The sequence below is a fragment of the Schistocerca gregaria genome, chromosome 5 (assembly GCF_023897955.1).
Source record: "Schistocerca gregaria isolate iqSchGreg1 chromosome 5, iqSchGreg1.2, whole genome shotgun sequence".
Taxonomy (NCBI): Eukaryota; Metazoa; Arthropoda; class Insecta; order Orthoptera; family Acrididae; genus Schistocerca; species Schistocerca gregaria.
Window position 1 is genome coordinate 405,895,195 of NC_064924.1, and position 9,898 is coordinate 405,905,092.

Below are 9,898 nucleotides of genomic sequence, written 5' to 3' on the forward strand. Positions count from 1 at the left end.
TGACACCTTACATCACGTCTCCATCGAATTTCCCATCTACTTTTCATCTCCAAACACGGTACACTATAATCACCTCTCCATCTCATACCAGGAGTCTCCATCGAATGTCCCATCTACTTTTCATCTCCAGACACTGTACACTATAATCACCTCTCCATCTCATACCAGGGAACTATCTCCAAGATGTATCAGCCACAAGTTACCCTAATTCATCCATCCAAAAAAAGGCTCCAACCCATCTTTCCATTAGTCATTCCCTATTTAGACATTCAGCGTCTCTTTTATACTATCCTCTGCCATCCCACAACATTACCCAACCCTCCCACACCACATATCAACAGTAATCCCACCATCACCGTATCAACCGAACAGTTAAAATCTCACACCGCCAATATTATGTCATAAATTCATGCCTGATTCAGCCTGTTAAAATTTATATCACATTCACTATTGTTTAGCAAAGCTTATACAGCAGAAATTTGGCCAGAGAATATTTATACCAGCATTACGATGCAATAGAGATAACTGAGTGAATGTGGGTTTAGGCGTATATGAAACTGAAGGTACTACCAGAAGCTTCTGTGTTTCTGTTACGGGTCCGTCTACATTATTTCGTCCCTACCTACCAGTAGATTCTTGTCCTTGACATTTGTAGGTATGAGTCATTGTTGCTAGTGTTCGAAGTGTTCAATTAAAGAAGCAGTTATTAAAGACATGCTTACAAGTTTATTTGCTCTTAAGAGAAGTACAGATTAACGAGGACCAAGCTACATTACGCCCAATAGTTTATATTTAAAATTACGAAGTGTGTTGGCCCACTACTTGAAAATTCTTACTCCAGTTAGGATTCATTATATGTTGTGATTCTGAAGTGTAATTGAAATGTATTTGTGCTGACGTGTATGTGCGAATTGTGTGCTTCTTCGTTTCTGTTTGATTGTTGTCTGCCGTTTGATGAATTATTACGGTGTAGGAGATACTGCATTGTTAATCGGCGTTGCAAGCATATGTAATCAGTAATTAATATTTTGTCTCAAATTCTCAACAAAAGAGTTTTAGACATTTTATGTGTTTGAATGTGTATTGTTATTAGAACCTATTTTGCGTGTGATTACGTATTCTGTCTCTAGTTACTTGATGCATATTAATTGATGATAAAGCGCAAGCAGACCCAAGTACAGTTAATTACGTATAATGAGCGAATTATATGAGGGAATCAGAATTTAATAATTTTCTCTGCTTTGTAGTACGTCGCGTTTTTGACACACAAGTAGTAGAGTAGCCACAGATGTCCGTTATTCAGTGCTAAGACAGTATAGTGTGGCATTTCCCCAGTCACTGTTCTTTGTTACGCAAAACAGCAGACAAGCTATTCTTGTCTGAAGCGTCAGAGTAGTTTATTTTTTTACGTTCATTTCAGATTAGAACGGTCCCGCTACAAGATGCCATATGCTTCGGCATTTTTGGTGAAAATCGTCCGCTTCCACCCACTGACGTGACAGATCTATTGTTTCTGTTGTGATGTGATGGAATGACGTCTCATCCACAGTAAGAAACTGGTGGATACACTCAGTCGGATTCTTTTTACAACAGAGCAAACATTACTAGAGAATTCGTTTTCGCATTTCCTTTCGCTTAGTATTCTACAATTTTGCACAACGCTTTCTTGTTATCTGTTTTTCACTCTTTCGTCTGATGTTCTATGGCACCACCTTGTCACGCACTACTAATTCAGTATTTTCAACTATGGGTTCAGTTTAGGGAAGTTCATCAAGCAGTTCACATTCTATTGAAGTACGTCTATATTTCAGCTGAGTATGAAATTTTATAATATTGAGAACAGATGAGTGTAAACCTTCTAAATTCTGGTCGATACCTGATGAATTTTTGGTTTCTACAAGATGTTTCAGAAAGATTCACTCGATTTAAAATGCTGTATCTTCCAGATGGATGAAAGTAGAAGGATGGAGTAGATTTTTACTTACACATCGAAACTAGCAAGGGTGGACCACGACGTTCGGATCATGGATTTACTTCAGACTTTAAATAGTCCATTAGAATAACATAATGCGCAAGTTGTAGGGTGTTCTACTTACGTGATTTCGAGAAAATCGCTAGAGAAGTTATACCCGTCAATGATGTACAGGTGCTTTGCGACCCTGAACACGAGCTGGCGGCAGTCATGTGATTAGTGTTCAAGCTCCGCAATCGCTAGGTAGCTGGATCGAGCCTCGTTCATATTTTTTTGATTTATTTTTGTTTCAACACTAGTCATATTGTTTCGTACATATTACAATTGGAAAGTATATGATGGAAGGAGTGTATTTGCTTGATCTTTCATTGAATTTCCAATGTTAATAGGTTGTTTACTAATTTTTATTGTTACAGCAGATATTATGCACGTTTATATGCAAGTTAAAAACTATATCAACCTCCATCAAACTTGTTCATATTTGACAGATAACGAACTAGAAATTGCTTCTGGTGAAAAAGCTATTTAAATACATTCAACCGCACATCGCCAGTATCCGGCACCTATATTTACCAAAATGTTGCATTTCGCATGGTATTGTACCCAAACTGTCGGAAAAAAATAGAAATTTATCGAAATGACAACGTGCTTTGTTCCCTTAAAACACTGAATGTTCCTTGCGCATGCCGGAAAACTGCATACATTCGTAGACGTCGTATCTGCATGAAAAATATCATCCTGCAACTTGCAAAGTCGAAAGCACCTCTGACGATTAATCGTAGATTAGCCTGCTATTCTGCTGCATTGTAACTCACTTATTATTGAATAAAGTTATTTACACATTCATTTATCAATGTCTGACTTGCGCTTTCCAAGCCTCTCCCTCGTCAATGAAACCTGCAAGTCGAAGCGTCCAGCAGATCAAAGCAGTTTTAGGTACCTTACCCGATTGTACGCGTAATAGACTTCGGAAATAACGACAGGCATACATTTTCACGAAAACTTCGAGCGTTTGGACGTTTATTAGTCTATAGTAGTAAATATGTTTATTGTGATAATAAAAATTAGCGAACAATCAAGTAACATTGCAAATTCAATAAAAGTTCATTCAAATACACGTGTCTTTTCATCATATAACCTTTCAGATGTAATATATGTGAAATAAAGTAAGCAGCGTTGAGGAAAATATGAATTAAAAAGGAATGAGGAATACTCGATCCAGTGATGCACCGATTAGGGAGCTTTTCCCCCCCTATTATTTCGAAGGGTCACCTTAACGTTTCTTCTTTTTTGTTTTTTTTCTGTTTTTTGCAGTCGCATTACCATTTTTAAAATTTTGTGTTAAAGGAAGGTAGGAGAAACAAAAAGCTTTATTATTCACAAAACCATAGTACGTCCTTATATATTATAACACTCCTGGAAGGAACCTCGGTGCCGTCCTACCATGCAGCATCAAATAACAAGAAAGTCAAAGTGGGGCCACCTCCGACACCCTTAAAAAAAGTATTTACAGATATTAAAACAAAATTCAAAGAAACATTCCCTTGATAAATGTGCAAGTGTTAGTTCTTCCTAGGTCGCATACTCGCATAGTTTTCCTTAGCAGATTAGTTTACGTGGTCGGTCCCGCAACGACAGCACCGCCTCTCATCTTTGCGCACTCGGCACCCCCCCCCCCCCCCCCCCCCAAGTATATGTCAGGTCCGCAGAAACCGTTCCTCGGGAATTTGCGTACCAGTCTTTGTACTTTCGTAGTCGTAACAGTTTTGAGTGGCCATCTTGTAGTATTGCCAGTAATACAGTACGTTCAATACGTTCACGTGTGTCTCTATATATGTAATGGAACATCATATCTCTGATCCACACCACTGCATTCGTCTTATGACGCGGAAAATACGTTTCCTCTGGAAAAAAATACTATGCCGGAAGATATTGCTCTATGTACAGTGCGCCGCATGAACACTATTATCTTCCTTGCTGCAATCCAGACAGCCAACACCTCGCTGCAGACCAGCCGGTGGTCGTCATTATCCATCACGCCGCATTGCTGACGCATGGGCGAATCCTCCAAATGCATTGCGCACTTTTTGTCATTCTTTGAGCATTTACGGTTCACTATAATGTACCATGTTGACCTGACTATTGTACGTAGGTGGAGGTGGTGTACCGTGCGCCACACCACGTTCCAATTAACAACTGGATGTTTCCGTTCCACCCTATTCCGGGCGATCTGTCGAAGAATCAGATGGTACACGTCCTTCGATGTCGACTGTCGGGACGTCGGTAAATGCTGTCGAACGTAACTGTGTTCAACGATGAACGTGCCTTCATACGTTAACGGAGGCGAACTATAGCCGACGCTGTGAGGAGGAAGATATGCGATGTTGGTACTAGGTCTTCGATGATCGTCCCCGTATGCGAGTGATTCCTGTTGCGCCACCCTTTTAGCATAGCAATAATATAGATGGCTCGCGCCTTCTCGTGTACGTTCATTAAACTAACGCCCCCTTCTCGCGCTGGGAGGGTAAGCGTGTTGTGCTGTTCTTGAAAGAGCTGTCCCGTGCTTACATAGTACCCAAAAGACGCCTGAATCCTCATAGCAGTCGTGCGCGTCAAGAGGAGAAGGTGCGTCAGGTGGCCATCATGGGAGCGAGATAAAGGTCGACGATTGACACTCGCTGCAGCATATCCATCGACCGTAGGGCGTATAGTCGTACTGAAGTGCGCACTCTGAGAAACAGCCTTCGGTAGCCGTCCGCAGCCGTTCCCGCCGTCTCCTTATGAAAGGAGATAGTACCCAAACATCGGAGGGTTTGCACCACAGGTAAGGCTTCTTCCGTTCCTGGTTCTAGTCCACGCCCTATAAGCATGAATTGTGATTTTCGGAAGTTGACCGCGCTGCCAGCTGCCATAGCATACGTCTGTAGCCAATCCAGTGCTGATCGAGTCTCCCCCTCATTCCGGACGAGGAACACAATGTCATCCGCGTATGCTGTACATGTGAATGATAGATGACGCCCCGTAAGACGGCGGCGAAGGCCTGCAAGGCACGGTTCCAAGGCGATCGCATACAGGAGGATCGTCAAGGGGCAATCCTGTCTGACTGATCGTAATATCTTAAAATACTCTGTTCTCCCTCTGTTGATCACTATCGCTGATCTGGCGCGGTGCAACAACCGTATCACTGCAGAGGTCAATAATGGCGGGATACCCATTGTGTTCACCACCACCGCGAGGTACACATGATCCACTCGATCAAAAGCATGACCAAAATCTACAGCAACTATCGTCCCCCGGAGGCTGCAATGCAGCCGCGAGGGCGGCGACGTCACGACAGTCTCCCAAGGCTATGTGGATATTACTGATGGCGCCAAGAGAAGACTGATCGGTATGAATTCGATCAGCCAGCGACGTTCTGATACAGCTGCCCGGTATGCCCATAAAGACCTTGTGCTCACTATTAAGGAGGGTAAAGGGGCAATGATAAGAAGGTCGTTGCCATCACGTGGCTTCGGTATGGGAATCATGAGCCCTTCCGTGAATTTTATGGGAATCAGCACTTCTCGCCGCAGAAGCTAATTAAACATGCATAACCACATCGGTTTCATAATGGTTACGTAGGCACGGTAAGATTCCAACGGGAATCCGTCTGGAACTGGGGACTTGTTGGAGGCACTTCGTGTAATCGCTTCCTCCAGCTCCTCACATGTAATTTCAGACAACACGTCCGCTTCCCCGTTCACACGTGTCTCGTCTGCTATCTCTTCCAGGACGTTCCCCAGCTCCTTCTGGCCCTCCCCGTCGCTCTCATAGAGTCCACTAAAATGATTCGTGAACGCCTGTGCTTCGCCACTTTGTGCTAAAAACCACGGCCATAGCCGATCTCGTGAAGTAACGTTCTTCGTCTTCTTCGTTTTTCCTTTATCACTTAATGCACCTAGGGAACTTCGTTGGGCAGACAATCCTGTTACCTCGCTCGTATCATCGTGTCCACTACCCGTAGCGTCGCAAGTTGTGCAAGCTTCTGGCGTTCTGGTGTACGTGGTTAAGCGAACAGTTCCCAGAGGGCCGTTAAGTAAAAGTCAGTGGTCGTGCGCTGCAACGAGATACCTCCTTCCCATATCCTATTAGGGTCCTCCATAAAGCTGGCTTCGCACACTCCACCCACCACTGTAGGACAGAACCGTAAGAATTTCGTCGACGCAGGTAGCCATGCCACGCATCCTCCACAATGCATCTGCATTCCGCATCACGCAAGTGGGAGTCATTCATTTTCGAATTACTCCTCCGTCTCTATACCTGCTGTCTAGCAAGCGTAACCGTACAAATATATGCCTCGTGGTCTGTAAACGCCGTAGGCCAGATTTCTGCGTCCACCGCCGACATCGCCAACGCCCTTGAAACGTAGATCCGATCCAAACGGCTCGCGGAGTGCCTCGTAAAAAATGTATATCCTGGTTGGTTGCGATACTTCAGGTCCCACGTATCTATTAATTCCATCCCGTTGACCAGCTCCCGAAGTTCTTGGCTAGGTGTATAGTTAGGATGTTGGTTCTTAGTGTCGAACACATAATTAAAATCTCCGCCTAGTATGTAACTATCGTATCGTCCCCGGTACAACAATGTAACCTAACGGGCGTATAAATCTGCTCTGTCCCTTCTCTTACCCGAGCCTGATGGTGCATATATATTGATCAAATGTTTCCCACCTATGGACACGGCCGCACCACGGACAGAAGGCAAATACTCTACTTCGTCTGCACGTATCCTTTCCTTCAATAGTATCGCAGTGCCAACGCTTCTCTCGTCACACGGGGAACAGTAAATATCGTAATCGTGAAAGTCCGAGGGGGTAAGATCCCGAACTACCTATAACAGCGTTATGTCTAAATCTGCAGCCTTTATCACGTGACGGAGCTTCTTGATTTTTCCGGCGTCCTAATGCTATCGATGTTAACAGATTCTGTCCGATATGCTTGTTGCATGGCTGTCAACGTTGATAGGGCACCTTACAGTCGCTAATTCTTTCGTACACAGGCTGCTTTCTTTCTAACGTCCCCCGCCGTCCCCTCATATGGTCTGTGGTTCTTCCGTGTACTCTTGCGGTCTTACAGCGGGAGCGTGTGTGGAAGTAGTTCCTCCAGCATTATCTGTTCCCCTCGGGAGTGGGTCTCCTGACGAGTCCCCTAGCTTCCCATCGTCTTCGTGCGTTGTTGGCACCGTAGCTTCCTCAGTAGCCTGTTGCCGTCGATCGCACTCCTCCGCTGTTTCTGGAGCATCGTTATCGGAAGGTCGTATCGCCACCGCTGCTTCCGCGCTAGGCAGTTCTTCTGTATCCATGGTCGTCTGCTCTGTACCCGAAAACGCCTCAGCATTGCGTGCTGCATCTGGTTGGTCGTTCTCCACCGTGAGGCGGCTCTTCTTCCGGCGCTATGGCGATCGCTGTTTTCGTTGTCGAACCTCGGATCAGAGGTAAGCGTGGCCTCTGAATGTTCGTGGGGGACGTCGGAACCATGCGCCGTCGAATTTTCGACGTCTGTAAATGCTTTATCTTAAGAGGCCGCAAGCGGCACCGGAGAGAGGGCGTCCTGTGACAGCTGCAGGCGGTCCAACGGAGCGTAGTCCTTCCGTGGCTCGCCACGGTCTGCCTCTGTCTGTACGGTGCGGTACGTTTCTGTCGCCCGGCCTACGTCATCGCGTAATGCGGCGACATAGGACATGCGGAGCATTGTCGGATGCGGTGTGAAGGGGGGATCATTCCGTGGCAGTTGTAACAACCTTCGTTGAGTACACTCAGAACGTACGTGTCGCTCCTTCCCACACCTAGAGCATTTCCTTATTGTCAGTCGTAGATGACAATCGTCCTATAACCAGCGATGTACACGTATGATGGAACGTGTTTTTGGAGTTCGATCCGTATCTGTCTGACGCCATTAAGGACAGGATACGTTTTTTTTTAAACTCGCCCATTTTTCAGCCACGGGGGATAGGAGCGTTCCGCAAGGACGCAGGGCGTGTGTCACCAATCCTTTTGCGACTTCGAATGGAGGTTCAAAGACGCGGATCGTTCGTAGTCCCATGCCGACGTGTTCAACTGTAACCGCTCCCAACATTCGTGTCCGAATGACAGAAACGAGGTCCTTGCCGGTGTCGGAGTAGTAGTTCGTCACAAGCCGCTTCATTGATGAGCTTGACCTACACCACGCTGCTGACTATATATAAGTGTATTCCGGCCAGAACGTCAGGTTCGAATTTAACGTTCTATCTTTTAAGCCTTCGGTCGTGCATATTCGCTAACAAAACTAAATTTCACTGTACATTTGCGAAACAACAAGGCCATGATTCGTCTGTGTATTACCACGGCGCACCGTTACACACTTGTACGTAAACACCTCTCGCGCACACGCGCGGCAGGGACGTCAACACCGTCTGAACCGCTGCGCCGCTGAAGGCTGACTGAGCTTGAACGCCAAACACGTGAGTGCTGTCAGCTCGTGCTCAGTGTCACAATGCACCGGTACTTCACCGACTCGTAAAGCTTCGTTTGCTCTTTTCTCGAAATCACCTAAGCAGTACGCCTTACTAATTGCACATTATGCTGTCCTACTGGACAACTAAAAGTGTATAAACTCTGAAGTAAATCAGAGATCTGAACGTCGTGGCCTCCCCATGTAAGTTTACGTTACACGCAACGAAGCAAAAGCATTGCTCTGGCGTTAGTTGTTACTGATTCATATGTTTGCCGGGAGGGGTCTCCGTAATACAGCTAGCTCAATCGGTGGCCCGTTTTGTGCCAATATAAAGTCGGCCTCATTTGTCTGTCTGGCGTGTTTTGCAACGACGGTTGTGTTTCAGACCGTAAAGAATTCAGGTGGTACGAGCTCTTCGTGGCGATGGTAAACAATAGCGTCTAGTCTTTTGTGAACTTATTCTGAGGTGGAGATGGAAGATAATTTTCTCTCACGTTTAGTGTTCAGTAAAGAGGTTCTGTTGCATTCGAATGCGAAAGTGAACCAACATAACAAAGGGAATGAGAACACAACAGCTACCAGATTATTGTAAGTAAAGTGTAGCTACTCACGGAGGTCATTGTGGGCTGCAATTTCCATATGACTGCGTAGCTTGGTAGTTTTGCCAATATGTTAATGTAGACCCAATTTACAGAGGAAACCAAATTTGTTCTGCTTGTGGCCACCAGGTGCAAATCTTGCGCTATACACTCTTTATATGACGGTGTTACATCAAAGCTGTAACTTGATAAGCCATAGCGTGAATGAACAGTACGGCTATTGAGAAGAGAACCGTGCACTGTTAGTGAAAGTGTTTTATGTGGACGGTAACAATTACAGTACTGCATAGAGAGAGTATCGCCTACTGAAAGGTCTGAGGAGAGTCACGATGTCATTGAATGCTTTTGATAACGAAATTCGAAAACGCGGGTGAGCTTGGTGTGCCATCTGGAAGAGGGAGGGTTCCTATCCCGGTAGAAGTTTTTGCAAGGCTGCTCTTGCTTGAACTGACTACGCATGGTACTAACGCTCGTGCAGTGTCACGAGAATTGTCCATTCCACGGTTAACAGTACGAAAAGTTTTGCTGTCCATTTTGTGCTGATACGAGTCCAATATCCAGACGGTGCAGCAACTGAAACCTCATGATCCGCAGCAAAGTTCTAAATTTGCTCTTTTGTTTCTGGCACGGATCGAAGTTGATGACGTGCGACGGGAGCAATATTCTATGGAGTGACGAGACACATTTTATACTGCATGGTGCAGTGAATACACAGAACTGTCGTATTTTGGGTACTGTGAAAGCGCACCTTTTGCACCAAGAGCCATTGCACGCGCCTTATACGACTGTGTAGTATGGATTCACAAGCACCGTTATTCTAGGTCCGTTCATCTATGAAGAGAATGCATCCAGAGAGC